The sequence below is a fragment of the Equus asinus genome, chromosome 17, assembly GCF_041296235.1.
Source record: "Equus asinus isolate D_3611 breed Donkey chromosome 17, EquAss-T2T_v2, whole genome shotgun sequence".
NCBI classification, from domain to species: Eukaryota; Metazoa; Chordata; class Mammalia; order Perissodactyla; family Equidae; genus Equus; species Equus asinus.
This window is the reverse complement of record NC_091806.1, coordinates 11,543,815-11,561,722: the sequence shown is the minus strand read 5'-3', so window position 1 is coordinate 11,561,722 and position 17,908 is coordinate 11,543,815. Positions and strand designations below refer to the sequence as shown.

At 41.2% G+C, this 17,908-nt stretch overlaps 1 protein-coding gene across 16 annotated transcripts in view; it reads left to right on the top strand.

Annotated features, from left to right (window-relative positions):
- AMBRA1 (autophagy and beclin 1 regulator 1) overlaps positions 1-17,908 on the top strand; it is a 159,467-nt gene that overhangs the window by 9,010 nt on the left and 132,549 nt on the right. The window contains exon 2 of one of the 16 annotated variants that reach the window (XM_014861281.3): positions 14,791-14,903. The exons of 13 other annotated variants lie outside the window; for them this stretch is intronic. The gene's annotated coding sequence lies outside the window, so the exon portion shown is untranslated. Of the gene's footprint in view, positions 1-8,063; positions 8,243-8,348; positions 8,504-14,790; positions 14,904-17,908 lie in introns of those variants that run through there. 2 more of the 16 variants (XM_044750630.2, XM_070487600.1) reach the window with 2 other exon arrangements.

The following is a 17,908-nucleotide window of genomic DNA, read 5'->3' as shown; positions in this document are numbered from 1 at the left end:
ACATTTTGGTTGTCATTCTACCTAGAATTTTATATGATGACTTTCCTGGGAAGAGCTAAGCATTTTGTGGATATTGTCCCCGTTAGTTCTCCTAGCATTCTTTTTTAAAAAATAATTTATTGAGGTAAAATTCACATAACATAAAATTAACCATTTTAAAATGAACCGTTTAGTGGCATTTTAGTACATTCACAATGTTGTGCGACTGCCACCTCTCTCTGGTTCCAAAACATTTCCATCACTCCAGAGTAAAACCTCCTTCTGATTAAGCAGTTTCTCTTCATTCCCCCCTTCCACCAGCCCCTGGAAACCAGCAGTCTGCATTCTGTCCCTATGGATTGATCTGTTCTGGATATTTCATGTAAGTGGAATCATATAATATGTAACCTTTTGGGTATGTAGATACCATAATTTCTTTGTCCATTCATCCGTTGATGAACATTTGGACTATTTCCACCTTTTGGATATCATGAATAATGCCGCTGTAAACATGCATGTGCATGTACTTGTTTTCAGTTGTTTTGGATATGTACGTAGGAGTGGAATTGCAGGGCCCTGTGGTAATGCATTATTGTTATGATTCTTTCTAAACCATAAGGACCAAAGCCAGCATCTGCAGCTTCCATAGAGTGTGAGCTTTGAGAGTTGGCTGGGCTTAGATTGGGACAGAGAATCTCTTTCCTGTAGGTTTAACCTTTTGAGGAAGTGAGTTCTCCTAACTCACTGGTTTTATTATTTGCATTTTACTGATGGGATAATTGAAGTACAGTGTCTGCATCGTTTTAACTTCCTGTCATCTTCAGAGCCAGTCAGTGATGGAATTGGGAATTTAAGACTCTTAATCATGTTCATTGTCTAAGGTGACCCCTTTAAAACCACGTCGCGTTTGCATGAAGCTGTTTGAAATGGGCTTCCTATATTTTATAATCTCTTGAAGGGATATTGTTCAGGTGGTGGTAAGCAGATGTTCTCTTTCCATAGAGGACAAGACAAGAGGGAATGTGTTTTAATTGCAACAGGAGGGATATAGATTACAAATTAGAAAGAACTTCCTAACTACGAGGTGCTGGAATGTTACCAAAGGCGGTTGTGAAATATCTTCCCCAAAGACTTGATAATTGTCTTTCTAGGATGATTTAGGTGTGGGCTTGTTAAGAAATGAGGGAGATGACAAAGATGACTTGTGGAGGTCCCTGGTAACCCCAGAACATAGTTGTTTGATGGTTAATCAAAACGGTATCTCTGGCATTTTAATGAGTATATTTTCATTTTCCTTATGAAGAAATAATCAATAGAGAGTAGGTGAATTGCTCAAGGTCTCCTGGTAAAATAGATGATTAGCATTCTGAATCTTGTTGGCTCCCATGTTGAATGCTCAAGGCTGTGTTCTTTCTCGTGAATGAGTCTTTCCATGGCTGTATGATGTTTTCTGATTGTTATGATCCTTCTTAAACCGTAGGGATCAAAGCCAGCATCTGCAGTGTCCATAGAGTGTGTGACTGGAGAGTTATTGGCTGGGCTTAGATGGGGACTGAGAATCTCTTTCCTGTAAAAATTGATTTGGTCTCCTGTTGCACGTGTAGAAATGGGAACACATTATCACTAAGAGTTCAGGAAGGGCCAGGTTAAAATTGCTTCGGTGAAGGTACATATGACATAAACGTATTTTTGGTTTGTGCTGCCTGGAGAAATAGAAGCCCAGAAGATGAGCAAGTGAACATTAGATTCTGTTGTAGAACATGAACATAAAAATACTCATTAAATGTAGTATTAAGTTGCCAGTTTCAGTGCTCAGCTCAGGAAATGCCAAAGTTAAAGTACTCAGAACATCAATTCTTACCTGAGACTTATTTTCATTAAGGTATCTCCTAAGGGGTCTCTTGTTAGTATCAAATCGAGCTTCCCCGTCCATGGGCCTCTGACTGGGAAGCTAAACTGGGAGGGGGTATTACTGTTGGTACCTTTAACGAAGGATTTGTTAGGTTGGTTTGTTTTAGTTGAGCTATGGGAGCATTTACTTGTTCAGTTCTCTCCTACTGAAAATATCATCAGATATATTTATTGAGCTTTCTTGAATTGGCAACGACTGTTACCTCTGCAGGATAAAAGAGAGGGGGGCCAACTTTTAAATGCTTACTGTGCTGGGAATTTGATATTTGTTCCTCCATGTAATATTCATAACAAACCTACCAAGTTGATGGTGGCATCTCTATTGTAAAGGACAAGAAAAAATGAAATACTTTCTTGCCAGAGATTATAGAGTGAATGGCAAAGCTCAGATGCAGAAGGCAGAATCTTCTGTTTTTAAGCTCGTGTTCTTCAAACTGTGTTTTTTGGAGGTGCCTAGGGGGTGGCCGTGAGAGAAAAGAAAAGCTTTGGTTCTCCCACTCTGTGTAAACCAGAGCAGCTCAACTTTGATCTGTTTGGTATTTTAGTGTTTTCACAATAAGATTTCATTTTGAAACGATCGTTTTGCTTCTTAAAAAAAAAAAAAGGAAAATCTGGAAGACCACTGAGGAACCATGAAAGAAAATTAGTTAAAACAATCTGAAGGTTGACCCCCGTTAGATTGGCAAAAACATCCAAAACCAAGAACGACAAATGTTGGAGAGGTTGTGGAGAAAGAGGAACCCTCATACACTGTTGGTGGGAATGCAAACTGGTACAGCCACTATGGAAAACAGTATGGAGATTTCTCAAAAAGTTAAAAATAGAAATACCCTATGACCCAGCCATCCCATTACTGGGTATCTATCCTAAGAACCTGATATCAGATATCTCAAGAGTCCGTTGCACCCCTATGTTCATCGCAGCATTATTTACAATAGCCAAGACGTGGAACCAGCCTACATGCCCAGAAACTGATGATTGGATAAAGAAGATGTGGTATATATACACAATGGAATACTACTCAGCCATAAAAAAAGACGAAATTGGCCCATTCACAACAATGTGGATGGACCTCGAGGGCATTATGTTAAGCGAAATAAGTCAGTCAGAGAAAGACGAACTCTATATGACTCCACTCATAGGTGGAAATTAGTATATTGAGAAGGAGATCTGATCGGTGGTTACCAGGGAAAAGGGGGGGTGGGGGGAGGGTACGGAGGGGGAAGTGGTGTACCCACAACATGACTAACAAAAATGTACAACTGAAATTTCACAAGCTTGTAATCCATCATAACATTAATAAAAAAAAAAAAAAAAAAACAATCTGAAGGTTGAAAAGATGGTTCAGTTAGGTAACTGTCAGTCATGACTTGATGGCACAGCCACACCTGCAGTGCAGTCACCGTGTCCTTAGGGAGCATAGGCTAGTGGGAGGAGAGCACGGACTCGAGTTAGAGTTCTAGCTCAGCCCCTGGGTAGCCGTGGATTCGGGGATACTCCTTGAAACCTGGTGAGTGCAAATGTACAATGCGGTGATAACACCTGTCTTTCAAGAGTGGTGTAAGGATCAGCAATAACAGGTAAAGTGGCTGGCTCACAGTAGATACCCCCCAAATGCTAGCTATTGCTAAGATGGTGGTGGTGGTGTGATGGCAATTTTTTAACATGCTGACGTTTTCCTCCCAAATGCCTGAAGAGCTTCTGCCACGTCAAGGATAGGCAGTCCTTACCTCCGTATGCACCTCATCATGAGTGCTTAGCATGTTTGTTTTTGATAAAGTTAGTCTTTAAACTGCACATGATTATTTATTCGTGGATGCATCTGTCATCTATGAAGTGAGGAAACTTGACTTTGATTAAGTTCATTTTCATTGGACTTAAAGAGAGAAGCAGCAGTTGGAAGGAACCCCGTGCAATGAGTTGGGAAACCTGGGCTTTTTGTCTCAGAGCTGCCTTTAGTGAGACTGGAAACAATGGACGGATGAATTTAACTTTTTAAGATTTTGTGTTCAAAATGATGTCTCAGTCACTTTTAACTCTGTACATCCATGATTTGACCGAAAAGCTTAAAGATATTTCATTGTCAGCGCCAAAATTTCAAAAAATTACAGGATTATTTTTGGAGAAGGAGCTTTATGCTGATTAGAGCTGGTGAGCTTCCGTTCTTACTTATTGAGTGTGTCCAGGCCAGCGTTATGTGTAGAAGGACATCGCAGATGTGTTGCCCAAGGATCAAGAAAGGAAACAATGTGTGACTTGTCGAACTATCAGAGCAGTGTTGAAACTAAGAACAATTGTAAGGAAGCTAACGTGAGGGATTTTCATCTGTTTTGGGGAGGATAGCTGCATTCTCCAAACCCAGAGCACGCTGTCCTTCCTTGAGGGTGACACTGGCCGCATTTCAGTGTGGTAGTTACACTTAACAGCGTATTGCAGTCCCCTCGCGCTAGACTGAAAGCTCTTTGAGATGGCTGGGCTTTGCTGTGTTTGTTCCCACCTCTCTGTTCGTGTCACCTATAGTAGGGCTTGGCACATAATATAGTCCCCCCCAAATATGCTAAATGAGAAAAAAAAAAAGTTGAATCAAAGTCAGCAGACATATTAGAAAATGGCTTCTGCCTAAATACACTTGTTAAATTCATTGACTCTCTTCTGTTGGCATGTGATAATATAGAAAAGCTTGATAAAGTGGAAAAAGCACTAGTTTTGTAGCTTTGAACGCCAGCTTCACCCTTACTGGCTGTTTGGTCATGGGCAAATTATTTCCCATTGAGCCAGGTTTTTATCTGTAAGACAGGCGGGGGAGGAGGGAGCTTTAGACAGAGAGTCTGTAAAGCATGAGCACTGAATAGTGGTGGTAGCTAATATTGCAAATGATGTTTAAAAAATTATCAACAATACGTCTTGCCCTTCTGCTTGAACGAGGAATGTATTTTCCGAGATGTTTGTTTGCTGTGGCTTGAGTACATGGGAGAATTATCCCCTCTTGCAATTTTCTGCTGAAAAGAAATCCTTTAGCATTTCTTCCTCTGTGGGCCCACAGGATGGTTAATGGAGGAGGCCTAGGGGGAACGGGAGCCTCGAGTAGCTGCTGAAGACCTTGCATTTTGCAGATCTCTTTAGAATGTTACTTCTATATTGCACTCTCTGTTTGACTCTCGCTGAATGCAGCTGACTCGGCTGTTGACATTAGCACGGTAAACGTTTGTCAGATTTACCCCAGTCAGAAAATATTCTGTACCTGCCATCCTGCTTGGCGCTTAAAGATTTTTTTTTAGCTTTCTATAATAAAGTGATTATAGGTGAAGAAAGTAGGCTGCAGGATAGTGTGTAGTGTGTTTGATCTTATTTTGATACAGAAAACAGAACTATAACATGCTTATGTGTTTGTATAAGCAGTGAGTTTGCGTGGTTATCTCAAGAGGGTGGGAATGGGCGGGCTCAGGAGGGAGACTGACCACAGACTGTTTGACTTGTTACAAGGAACATGTGTTACCTTTTTTGAAAAAATTAAACCTTTTGTCTTGAGATAAATGTAGATTTACATGCAGTTGTACGAAAGAATAGTGAGAGAGAGATCCTGTGTGCCCCTTCCTCAGTTTTACCCAGTGGTAACATCTTAGAAAACCATAGTACGCTATCACAGTCAGGGTATTGCCAGTAATACAGGCAAGGTACAGGTCGCGATACACAACGTGTCCATCGCTGTAAGGATCTCCCCTGAAGCCCTTTCTTAGCCTCTCCCAGTCTCAAATCATAATGCTCAGATAGTACAGTGGGTAAAGTTACAATAAAGCTTTGCACAGAGAATCAAGGGAAAATACCCATGGGAGAAGATGACCCATTTCGCTCTCCCCCAGCCCTATCTGTAATCCCTGGCAACCACTAATCTGTCACCCTTTGTCATTTCAAGAACGTTATGTAAATAGAATCATGCAGTATGTAACCTTTTGGACTGGTGTTTTTCACTCAGTATAATTCCCTGGAGATTCATCCAAATTGTATGTATCCATAGTTCCTTTCTTTTTAATTCCTGAGTAGTATTCCATGGTTTGGATGTGCCACAATTTGTTTAATCAGTTGACCCTTGAAGAACATCTGAGTTTTTTCCAGTTCTTCGCTATTACCAGTAAAGCTGCTGTGAACATATGTTTATCATTTCTCTGGGATAAATGCTAGGTCATATGGTCTATATTGCTTTTTTAAGGTGAAATAAAAGGAAAAAATTAAAAGTAAAATAACTAATTATATGGTTCTTTTTCAAAGTACTCAAACCCTACATTCTTGCACATCACATACTTACCTTGATTTCTGGTGCTTGGCTCTAGCATCAAAGCAGTAACAATAATGCTATAGTTTTCCTTGTCTCTTTCATCTGGTGATCTGTGTATATATTACAGATATTAATTAACACTCACGACCCCCCAGGAGGCAAGTGATGGTTAGCTCTGGTGAAGTCAGCTCCTTTGTGGATAGTGGGTTGAGACATAGATGTCATGAATTTGCCTAAGGTCACAGACTGAGTCACCGTGCTGTGACTCAGACGAATTTGGATTTATTCACTCTCTCTCTGTCTCCTAAATCAGCTCTTTGTAGTTATGACCTAGGTGTGAGGACACGAAAAGGGCTTTTTTCTGTGTCTGAGGTTTACTGCCTGTTCTTTAGAAGCTATGTGTACTGTGGTTAGAGCACGCAGTTTGGCAGCTGATTTGATTTTGAATCTCTCCTCCATGTGGGCAAATCATTTAACTTCTCTAAGCCCCAGTTTTGTGATTTGTGAAATGAGGATAGTGGTAGTACCTATCTTCATAGAGTCATTGCGAGAAATAAATGAGATAAGTGTGGAAAAGCAGTTAGTGCTGTCAGGTGTGTGGCAAATGTTCAATGAATATTAGATAAAAGTATTGCTTTAGGGGCCGTCCCCATGGCTGAGTGGTTAAGTTCGCGCGCTCTGCTTCGGTGGCCCAGGGTTTCGACGGTTCGGATCCTGGGCGTGGACATGGCACTGCTCATCAGGCCATGGTGAGGCGGTGTCCCACATGCCACAACTAGAAGGACCCACAACTAAAAATACACAACTATGTACCTGGGGGCTTTGGGGAGAAAAAGGAAAAATAAAATCTTAAAAAAAAAGTATTGCTTTAAATATGTGTGTTATATTATGTGACTTGTCTTTATCAGTTGGCAGATAATTGGATAAATATCGGGATTTTTCTGCCATGTATTTACAAAACTTTGATTGCTGTTACTTTTGAGGTAAGGATACTTTCTTTGAATGCTGTTTCAAATTTAGCCTTATGTAGAATTATTTAAAAATAGGAAGTAATGTTGGATTATATTTATTGTAGTATTTATATGAAAATATTTTAAAGTTTCTTCTGTGTTATTCATATTTTTCAGGCTCATATTCATAGAAAAGAAGGAAATGATTCTAAACTATTGATTTCCTCCCTTTAATCTGCTCCCCTAAACATTACTTTCTATATTTTCTTCCTAGCATTTATTAGTACTTGAATGAAAGTATTATCACTTTTTAATTAGATAAGTAATCACGTAAGTTTTTCTTTCTTTCTTTTTTTGGTGAGGAAGATTGGCCCTGAGCTAACATCTGTTGCCAATCTTCTTTTTGCTTGAGGAAGCTTGGCCCTCAGCTAACGTCTGTGCCAGTCTTCCTCTATTTTGTATGTGGGACACCGCCACAGCATGGCTTGATGAGCAGTGTGTAGGTCTATGTCCGGAATCCAAACCTGCGAAGCCCGGGTTGCCAAAGTGGAGTGTGCACGAACTTAACCACTACACCACTGGGCCAGCCCCCACATAAGCTTCTTGAGGGCAGGAATGTTCTTATGCACGGTGGTATCCCCAGTGCCTAGAATAGTGCTGAGTTTGTAGTAGATGTTAAATAAACGTTTGTTGGCTGTCTGTCATTACTTTTGCATCCTCCCCCTCCCCTTAAGTGTTTTTTGTTTGGAAAGTTGGGGAAATGGAATCAGCTTCTACGCAGCTTGAAACGACTTGGTTCTTAAATCGAGTGCCTTATTTTGATTGGCTGAGAAGTGTGATTGGCAAGCTGGAGGGGCATCTGGACCTTTTAGCATAAGAGCTCTGCATTTAATAATTTGACTTCTCCTTTTTCTGAAGCCTGAGGGAAATTTTTCCTTTCCCTGTCCTAGTGAGCCAAGAACCTGACCTGGGCTGACTCTAACACTGGAGAACACTGAGCGCAGTATCTGCTGAGCCAAGGCCCGGGCGTCAGGCTCTGATAGGATCTGAAGGAAAAGCCTGAATTCAAATCCTGCTTTGGCTACTGACTCATCCTGCAAACCTAGAGGAATTTCTTAACGTCTTCCAGGTTTTATTTTTCTTATTTGTCTGACGAGTGATCTCATCTGTCCTGGGGCTTGTGAGGACTCCTGGGTTCATGTTATCAAAACTTTTTACAGTGCTGTCGCTGTGGCTCGAGGGGTTTCCAGGAACTGTTGGGGGCATTGTGGTGCTCCAGGAAGGAGAGTGGGACTGCCCATTTCCCAAAGAAAACAGAAAACAGAAAGATAGAATCCTTCGTGATTTGAAATCTGCTCTATTTCTGCCTCCTAATGTTGGTGGATGAAAGGTATGTTGTTGCCAGAGTTGTTAGGCCTGTTTGCCTGAGGCATCTGGGGTCAGTTCCCATTTCTGGGGTTAAGCTGTTTGTGCCTCTGTGAAATTGCTTCCATCAAAAGTGACTCTTTTTTTTCTTTGCTTGCTAATAGAAAATCTCTTGCCATTTTTGTGCACTTAAGGGTAGCCCTCCTGGTCTTCTTGATTCTGATGATAGCTTGAGACTTAAAAACTGAGCTTCACTTTCTTCTTGGTTCAGTGGTTTCCTCCTTGTTCTTCCTTTTGCGTTTTTGGAGATTCTTTTGTTCTCAGTGCACAGTTTCCCCCAGAGTAGTTTGCAGATAAAACTTCATTTCTTTTTCTTCATCCTTCTGGGGGAAGAGGGAGTAAGGAAGATTGTCAGTCTCAAATTTGGGACTTCTGGCTCTCTATTTCCGGTGCTGATCGCACCTTGTTTTTGAGCACAAACTTGCCTGTGTCTCAGACGTTAGGTTACATCGTTGTGAGTTACTTTAGGAAGCCCTGGTAAGCAAAATCTGCAGCAGAAAAGCTGGAGCTTTCCCCTCCCCTTTATTATACTACGCGTAATTAGAATTTATTTAGTTTTGTGTCTTCAAAGTGTTTTGTAAAGTTGTTAGCCTATACCCAGTAGATGTCTGCCTTATTCTGAGTTTGTATATGAAGAACCTGGGGGAGATGGATATGAGAACAAAAAAGAGATTACATTGCTTGCTTGTCTCTTGGTAAATTTGTGCTGACATCCTTTGTACCAGGTGCTTGATTCGTTGTTGCTGCTTAGCCTGACTTTCTAGATGGAGACCAGTGTGTTTTAGAGTATTTGTAGTCTGAACATCAACACTGTAGCTGAGATAGAGGTGCAGGTGCTGTCCATTAGCATTTTCTTTCTGGGTTTCTGGCTTCTTGTAAAGCAAGTGTGTATAATTTTTTTTCTCCCCTCCCCAAAGCCCCAGTACGTAGTTGCGTATTCTAGTTGTAAATCTTTCTGGTTCTTCTGTGTGAGCTGCTGCCACAACATGGCTGCTGACAGACGAGTGGTGTGGTTCCGCCTGGGAACTGAACCCAGGCCACCGAAGCAGAGTGTGTTGACATTTAACCTTTAGGGCTGGCTCAAGACTGTGTATAATTTTAATTCTATTGGTTTTGATTCTATAAAATTATTTCCTTCAGTTTGTCAGGTGATTAATTAGAGGTACTCTCTGATTCTGCTTCACAGCCACTGTCATCTCCTTTGCCCTCAGATTGGTATGTGCCAGACCTCCTTGTGTGAACTCCATTAGTTGTGTACTCTGGTTATTGTTGGTTCCTAACTTGGCTTTTACTTCGAAAAGTAGTAATCCTGCCTTGAGTTTTTTGTAACCCATTTCTTTTAAGATGCTCCAAGGACATTATCCCCTTAAGGTGGAAAGAGGGTGTTATTACTTTCAGTTTATAGGTGGAGGAAAAGCTGAAGTTCAGCAGGAGTGTGATTTGTCCAAGATTATATAACAACTCAGTGGTAAAAGTCAGTCATTGAAGCTTCTTACCTCTTAATCTTATCTTTACTCATTAAATCACATCTCTTTTATATCTGTACTCTCAAGCTTGAAAGATATAATATCCCATATTCCCATCCCTGCCTCTTTACTTTGTTCGAAATATGCTGGGTTTCAAACATGAGGATAAAAAAGTGTTGCTTCCATTGCTAAGGTATGTAAGTTTTTAGGTTTTTTCCCCCTGTGGTAGTGGTGGGGATGCCTTTGCCCTGGACATGCTCTGTTGCCTGGCCTTGTCGTGATTAATGACATGTGCATAATGAAATGACTGGTTGAGAATGGAACAGAGTTTTCTCTTTTCAGTGATATTTGACTTGTGGAACTGGAACTTATCAGCACCACCCCATAACTGACCACATTTTTTTTTTCATCTAGATGTTGCTGTTATGAGAGTTTGGGGTTTGTTTTGGGTTTTCCTCACAACTGGATATAAATACAAACACATATTCGTTCTGTTCTGTGCTAGGCACTGTGCTAGGTACTGGGCCTATGACCGACATGGTTTTGTCCTCAGAGCCTGTAGTCTAGTAAGGAAGAAAGAGTCCCAACAGGGAACTACACTGGCTATTAGGTGGATAGTGGTTTAGTTATCTGTTGCTGTACACAAACCACCTCTAGTATGTGTTTTTTCCAGCACCACCAAGCATTTCTCCAGTTCTCAGCACACTGACTGAGTGTCCTACAATTTAACTCAGTTCTCACACTCTCTACCTGGAGATAGTGTCAGATCCCACCGGTTTAAGGGCTCGGCTCCACAAAACTGCACCCCCTCCCCAACTTTCGATGCCAATTGCAAGTCCAGGTTGTCACCTGTGCTTCTGATTGACTGGCTGTAGATGGAAGTTCCTGTGACCCTCTCCTTGGATTCAAGTAATTTGCTCGAATTACTTGAGAGCGGCTCACAGAACTAAAACATTTACTTACGTTTTCCAGTTTTTTTTTTTTGAGGAAGATTAGCCCTGAGTTAACATCTGTGCCCATCTTCCTCTACTTTATATGTGGGACGCCTACCACAGCATGGCTTGCCAAGCGGTGCCACATCTGCACCCGGGATCCTAACTGGCGAACCCTGGGCCGCCGAGAAGCAGAACATATGAACTTAACCGCTGCACCACCGGGCTGGCCCCTCATTTACCAGTTTTTTGTAAAGGATGCAGATGAACAGCCAGATGAAGAGGTACATAGGGCAAGATCCAAAAGGGTCCCAAGCGCAGGAACTTCTGTCCCCATGGAACTGGGGTGCGTCACCCTCCCGGTAGGTGGATGTGTTCACCAACTTGAAAGTTCATCAAATCTTGTTGTTCAAGAGTTTTTCTAGAGCTAAATCTGCAGGCCTCCCTAACTCCCTTCCCCTTCCCAGAGGCTGGAGGCTGAAAGTGCCAATACTCTAATCACTTGGTCTTTCTGGTGACCAGCCCCATCCTGGGGCTATCAGGGACCCCACCACAAGTCACCTCGTTAGCATAAGCTAGAAGGGGGCTTCTTATGAATGACAAAAGACACTGCTGCCCCTCAGGAAATTCCAAGGGGTTTAGGAGCTTTTTGCCTGGAATGGTGAAGAAGATCAAATATGTACCATCATGAGCTGCATAACAACATTTCGGTCAACAAAGGACCACACATAGGACAGTGGTCCCCTAAGAGAAGTACCATATGGTCTAAGTGTGTAGTAGGCTCTACCATCTAGGTTTGTGTAAGTACACACTGATGTTCACACAGTGACAAAATCGCCTAACGACATATCTCTCAGAACATATCCTATCCTGAATTCCTGGGTTAGGAATTTGGGCAGGGCTCATCTGAATGGTTCTTCTGCTCTGTGTTGCATCACTTGGGGTCACTCATTTGTCTGCTTTCAGCTGGTGGCTGGGCTGGGTTAGAGGGTTCAGTAGGATTTCAACTCATTGGTCTGGTTCACTGATAGTCTTCCCTGGCCTCTCTCTCTCCAAGTGGTGTCTTATCATCCAGGGCTTCTCTACCGGGTCACTCTCTCCAACAGGACATCCTGAATTTCCTTGCAGCTTGGCGGTTGGCTTCCAAGAGTGAAAGTGGAAACTGCCAGGCCTGGAACTGGCACATCATCACTTCTGCCACATTCAATGGTCAGAACAAGTCATACAAGGGGAGAGAAATACATTCTCATCTCTTTTTTTTTTTTTTGAGGTTTTGTCTTTTTTTTTTTTTGAGGAAGATTAGCCCTGAGCTAACTGCTGCCAGTCCTTCTCTTTTTGCTGAGGAAGACTGGCTCTGAGCTAACATCTGTGCCTATCTTCCTCTATTTTGTATGTGGGATGCCTGCCACGGCATGGTGTGCCAAGCAGTGCCATGTCTGCACCTGGGATCCGAACCGGCAAACCCTGGGCCACCGAAGTGGAATGTGCGCGTTTAACCGCTGCACCACCGGGCCGGCCCCCATTCTCATCTCTTGATGGGTAGAGCAGCATGGGAGTAGGATAGGAAGGAATTGGTGGCAGCTGTCTTTGCAGAGAATCTAGCCCAGGCAGGTAAGCTAAGTTAGTTATAGAGAATCTTGATTTGGGACCAACTCTGGCAGTGCAGGGAGGTCACTAGCACTTGTGTCTGCCATGTGGATGAGAACGGGTTGGCCTGAAACCATAAGAAGACTCAAGTGTGTTTATGTCATATTTCATGTTTGACAAAAGGGTATGCACAGGTTTGACAGAGTATGCACGATCACATCCTCTATTGATTATATATATATATTTCTTTATTGAGGTTATGATAGTTTACGACCTTGTGAAATTTCAGTCGTACATTATTATTTGTCAGTCATATTATAGGTGCGCCACTTCACCCTTTGTGCCCACCTGCCAGCCCCCTTTCCCCGGTAACCACTAATCTCTTCTCTTTGTCCATGTGTTTGTTTATCTCCTGGATGTGAGTGGAATCATACATATTTCGTCTTTCTCTATCTGACTTATTTTGCTTACCATAATACCTCAAGGTCCATCCATGTTGTGAGTGGGACAATTTTATCCTTTTTTATGGCTGAGTAGTCCCTTGTGTATATATACCATATCTTCTTTATCCAGTCATGAGTTGATTGATTATATTTTTTAAGATTTATGTTCTATCATGGTTGACAAAGTAAATTTACTGTGACATCTCTATTTCCTGATAGGTAATTTTTCTTATTTTGATGGAGTTCGTAGTTTTGTAGGGTAAATTCATAGTAGCCGAATTTCATGATAGAGGCTCATTTGGCACTTTATCAAACTCAAGAGTTATTTGTGGTCAAAGGTTTTGAAGTCCCGTTTTCTCTCAAAAACTGTGTAAATGAATTACTGTAAAGGAAAGATTGAGAATTTTTTTTTTGTTTTTCCTCTGCATCGTTCTTTAGTTTCTTCACCTTTGAGGAAATGAACATTCAAAATAGAAAGCCAGCAGATTTCCAGTTGATCCTGTAAGGTAGTGAACATTGATGGAGGGCCTAACACATGAAATAGGATAGGAGGTTTTATCTCAGGCGTCAGGGAGTTTTCTGCAGTAATTAAGTATCTAGACTGTGGAGCCAGACTGCCTGGGTTTGAATCCTGAATCCACCACCGACAGTGTGGTTTGTTCTCCTGGGACCTCATGCACCTGATGGGGGTGCTGTGAGGACTAGAAATGAGTTACTTTATGTAAAGTGCTAAGAACAGTGCCTGGAGCACGAAAAGCACTGTGAAAGTGTTAGTTGTTATTATTTTAACCATTATCTCATGGTTTTTTTTTTTTTTAAAAAAGGTGACAGTGGTAAGTCCTTTTATATGAAAGGGTGTGGAGAACTCTGCAGTGGACAGTCTCATTTTGCCTAGAATTTGTCTTAAATTAATTTGCCTGATTGTTTACAGGACTTTGTGGCCCCCAAAAGTTTATTTTTCTTATTGCCATTTTAATTTTAATTCTTTATTACAGAATGAAATTATTATTCTAGTATAAACATTGGAATTATATAATAGTGAGCACTTTTCATATGGTAAATCTTTTGATTCTCATGGTAGTCTTATCATATACGTACTATCAGTAGTCACATTGTACAGATGAAGAAACTGAAGTATGAGGAGGTTAAGTAACCATTCCAAGAAACCTTCATATACCAAGAAAACGACAAAGCTGGGATTAAAGCAGCCAGTCTGATTTCAGGGCCCATATACCACTATACTATACTATCTCTTACTTAGAAATTATGGCTAAAAAATAAAATAAACACTACTTAACATTTCTCTATCTAGATTTAACCACAGTTAGCACATCCTAGGCTGTCCTTTAGTTGTCTGCACGCGGTAGGTACACAGTTCAGGTAGTGGTTGAAGTTGTTCTGCTTGCAGGTGTGTTTGCCTTCCGATTGTGTTAGCTGTTTACACTTCTAGATTTGTGATGCTTTGCCCCAAATTCCCTGCCCCCGTCTAAGTTCAGTCTTGTCTAGGTGTCAGGCAAGAGCTGTGTGGAGGCAGGTAATGTTGCTGGCTGTGGTGCTCACGTTTGGCACTTGGATCCTAGATGGTGTCATTTGAAGTGTCCTGAAATGCCTTGTAGAAAGTCCTGTTGATGAAAACAAAGCCGCCAATTGTAGAAAGCCCTGTGTGTTTCCACCCACATGGAGTTTCTAAAGGGTACTGGGTCACTTTTAGGCCTCCCATTAATAGTCTGACATTTTTCAGTTAATTTTCCAGTTGTTGTGAGAACTTTACATATGCAAGTGATCCTAGATTTAGTATGTAAAGGATCTTTTTTTCTTTTAAAGAGTTAACCTGGGGTTGAATCCTGTGTGTTGTGGAATGTATGCTGGTATGACAGAAATGGTCTGACTCCTGGACTTCGCCTGCATGGGCACAGTGGAGGGATGCAGCTCCTCAGGTAAACGAGGTGGTTGGATTCCGTTTGAACAGTGCCTTCCAGGTCTTCCGATAGTTCTCTGATTCACCGCTCTGAATGCTGTTGGAAGGGAGGCTGAGGGTCTGAATTATCAGCCAGGCTGCAGATAGAGCTTAAAGTTGTTCATTCTGTTTTTTAATTCACTTTACTTATTTAATTTATTTTTGCCAAATCTCATTAATTATTTTTGCTACACAAATCTCCTTTATTTTCCTGAATGCTGTTTACTTTGTTGTCTGGTAACAGCTTTGAAGTGTTTCTTAGAAATCTGCTCCTCTTAGGAGTTGTGCCATCTTGGGTCTCTGGGGTTTTACTGGCCGTATTGTTTGGTGAGGGAAACCAGAGTGAGCCCCAGAGAGGATTGAGTGCTAATGACAACAGTAACTCTCCACCACTCTTTTCTTACTGGAGCCTCGCAGCAACCCGATGAAGCAGATAGTGCGATTCCTGTTTTACAAGGAGGGAGCTGAGTCTCGGAGAGGTTAAGTAACTTGCCCCAAGTCAAATAGCTGGAATGTGGAGTAAATGCTGACATCAGATGATCAAATTGCAAGGGACCCCGGAACTCTAACTTTGAGTTCCCACCTGGTTGTGGCATACTCTCTAGGCGATTTCTATTAGTAGTCGTTAAGTATAATTATGTCTTAGAATTAAGCGCAGAAAATCTTGAAAGGTGGTTTATCTTCCCATCTTTTTAGAGTGCTCAGTCATGTTATGTGGAAGTTGGGGGTGGGAATGGGGTAGAATCTTGGCATTTGTGTTATGTACGCATCCCAGTTGCCTCCTTTTGGTTCTACTTGCATAAAGCTTTTGGTGATTCAGAATTGATTCTGGGGACTGTGTAAAGGCATCACAAAGCCTCTTCCTGGCACCCTTTGTCCCAGTCTGGTTTAAGGGACAGATTGGGAAACTTGTTTCTTCCTCCTATTTAGAAAGAGGAATGAAAAACACACTTGACTGGCACTTCCTCCTCGCGACAGGCCTGTCTGACTTCAGTTGCTTTAGTGCCTTTTGTTCTTTATAGAGAGCAAAGTAAAAATCTCTTCTCAGGTGGCTGTAAGGAGTCTTTCAGGAGAGAAGTTCTTATCCTTTTAAAGGAACAGAGCAAATATTTTTCTTCAGACAAAAGAGAGACTGTGCAATTGTTTGAGTCCCTTTGACTTGTTGCCATCAGTCAGACTTTCTCTGGTTTGAACTTTTAGTGTGTTTGGGTCCCTGGGAGTTGATAGACAAGCTCTCTGGTAGTCCTGAGCTTTAGTTTTTTAGTTTTCTTGATCAGTGGTCTTTGTAGCAGCTCTTCCCTTTTCCTTTTGATCTCTGTAGGAACTTGAAGTTGCATCCCAGTTTTCTAAATTGTGCGATGTTTCTGACCTGTATTTTCTTCTTCCTCTTGAGTTATACAAGATCAGAAGGTCAGATTTTTTTTAAGGGATTGGACTGCTGCTGTTTTTACCACATTTTAGGTTATAAATGGTTCAAATATATTTCTTTGAAAGTACTTTTATGTTGCACTGTTAGGGTAAGGGAGCCTCAAAACTCATTTCTTCTGAGCTTTTCTATATTAGGTAAAAGAATTATAGGCTCAAAAAAAATTACAGACTCAGTAAAGGGTTAAGGTGAACTAATGGGAACTCTATTTCTGGCACCTTGCACACATTCAGCTGTGTGGCAGTTTCACTTCCAGACTTTTGGTGCTAAACCATGAGTTGTCAGGGTCGCCAAGGAGATTATTTCCTTCCAGTTAGTTCATCCGTAGTTTATTCAGGAGGTTGGCCTGCAGCATGTTGACATTTTCAGTGTGTACATATTTATATCATGCACTAATGAGGCATGAGAGCTATACCATGGGGGTAGAGGCTAGAGTTCGTTCCTTTGTCCCTCCTTAGGGAACTTTCTGCTGTATGTGACAAGGAACTTGGAGCTGTCTTTCTGTAGAATCTTTCTAACTTTTTGCATATTAATATTCCAGGAAGAAAACTCCTTTCAGCACATGCTATAAATATTTTTCCTTCTGTCTATATTTGGATACACTAGTTGTGTACTTTTTAGATTGCAACCTTCGTGAAATGTAAAGAGACAATTGTTGTTTGACGTTTTGAAATAAGCATTTAAATTTAAAAAGTGAAAAGAACACTGCCTTTTCTAATTATTAAATTACGTATAATCCCACCACCCCAAAACAACCATGGTTATTATTTTTTATATTTCTTTTGTGCCATTATTCTCCAAGATTTTTTTAAACAAAATTGAGATCATGCTGTGTGTGTAATTTTGTATTCTGCTTTTTTCACTTAACATGTATTTTCACGTCATTAAATTTTTAAAAATAAATGTTGAATAGGTAAAAATGACATAAAACAAAAACATTGAGAAGGCTCGCTTTCATCTTTGTCTCCATTCACCTTGTCCCTTCAGTCCCTAATAAGTGACTATTAATTTCTCCTCTTATTCAAGAGGTAGCATTACTATATATATTGTTCTGTGCTTTGCTTTTCCCCGCTCTTAACAAGGTATCTTGGAGATCTCTTGTTATCAGTACCCAGAGAATCTTCCTTTCTGTAAATTAGTCCTCTAGTCCCCTTCAGAGAGACATTTTTGTTGTCCCCAGGTTTTTCTATTACAAACAACAAGACAGAAGTCATAATTAAAGGGGAAAAAATTAAGCATTTACCCTGCTTCAGTTAGTACGGGGAAGTTTTTTTCCCAGAAGAATCCCAGGTAAAAAATATAGAAATAGGGGCTGGCTGGTGGCGCAGCGGTTAAGTTCGCATGTTCTGCTTTGACGGCCCAGGGTTTGCTGGTTCGGATCCCGGGTGCAGACATGGCACCACTCAGCAAGCCATGCTGTGATAGGCGTCCCACATATAAAGTAGAGGAAGATGTTAGCTCAGGGCCAGTCTTCCTCAGCAAAAAGAGGAGGATTGGCAGCAGATGTTAGCTCAGGGCTGATCTTCCTTAAAAAAAAATGTAGAAATAATGATGGAATT